At 33.3% G+C, this 1,290-nt stretch overlaps 1 non-coding gene across 1 annotated transcript; it reads right to left on the bottom strand.

Moving 5' to 3' along the window:
• Positions 1-409: 409 nt before the first annotated feature.
• Positions 410-514, bottom strand: LOC123574206 (U6 spliceosomal RNA). Its single transcript, XR_006699101.1, has one exon. It is a non-coding gene; the product is annotated as a U6 spliceosomal RNA (small nuclear RNA).
• Between the last annotated feature and the right edge of the window lie 776 nt (positions 515-1,290).

Genomic DNA, 1,290 nt, shown 5'->3' with positions numbered 1-1,290 from the left:
TAAATTTTTTAATAATAGCCATTCCGACTAGTATGAGATGATGTCTTATTTGGTTTTGATTTGCATTTCTTGCATGATTAGTGATGCCGAGCATTTTTTCACCTTTGTTGGACATTTCTATGCCTTCTTTTAAGAAATTTCTGTTCATGTCTTTTGTTCATTTCTTAGTGATGTTGTTTTTGCTTGTTTAATTAATTAAGTTCCTTACAGATTCTGAATATTAGACCATTGTCCAATGCATAATTTTTGAATGTTTTTTGTTTCTCTAGGTAATCTGTTTACTCTGTTGATAGTTTCTTTTGGTGTGCAGAAGATCTTTAGTTTAATTAGGTACCACTTGTCAATTTTTGTTTTTGTTGCAATTGCTATTGAGGACTTAATCATTACTTATTTCCCAAGGCCCTTGTCCAGAATGGTGTTTCCAAGGTTTTCTTCTAGGTTTCCTTGCGCAGGGGCCATGCTAATCTTCTCTGTATCGTTCCAATTTTAGTATATGTGCTGCCGAAGCGAGCACTTCTTCTAGGTTTCCTATAGTTTGAAGTCTTACATTTAAATCTTTAATTCACCTTGAGTTAATTTTTGTATATGGTGAAATGTAGGGGTCCAGTGTCATTCTTCTGCATATAGCTAGCCAGCTCTTTCAGCACCATTTATTAATAGGCATTCCTTTCCTTGTTGCTTATTTTTGCCAACTGTGTTGAAGATTAGATGACTGTAGTAGATGTGTGACTCTATTTCTGGGTTTTATATTCTGTTGTATTGGTCTAGGTGTCTGTTTTGTACCAACCAATACCATGCTGTTTTTGTTATTGTAGCCTTAAAATATAGTCTGAAGTTGAGTAGTTTGATGCCTCCAATTTTGTTCTCTTTGCTAAGGATTGCTTTGGCTATTCAGGCTCTTTATGGTTCCGTATGAATTTTAGAAGCTTTTATTCTAATTCTGTGAATAATGGTGAATAATGACATTGGTAGTTTGATAAGAATACTATTGAATCTGTAAATTGCTTTGGGCAATATGGTCATTTTAACAATATTGATTCTTCTAATCCATGAGCATGAAATCTTTTTTTTCATTTTTTTATGTCATTTCTGCTTCCTTTAGCAATACTTTTTAGTAGATATCCTTCACCTCCTTGGTTAAATATATTCTCAGGTATTTGTGTGATTGTGTGTGTGTGTGTGGCAATTGTAAATGGGATTGAATTATTGATTTGTCTCTCAGCTTGAATATTGTGTGTGTATAGAAGCACTACTGAATTTTTTACATATAGTTTATGTCCAGAAACTTAG

The sequence above is a fragment of the Macaca fascicularis genome, chromosome 6 (assembly GCF_037993035.2).
Source record: "Macaca fascicularis isolate 582-1 chromosome 6, T2T-MFA8v1.1".
Lineage (NCBI taxonomy): Eukaryota > Metazoa > Chordata > Mammalia > Primates > Cercopithecidae > Macaca > Macaca fascicularis.
The sequence above is the reverse complement of the archived record's forward strand: the minus strand, read 5'-3'. Positions and strand labels throughout refer to the sequence as shown.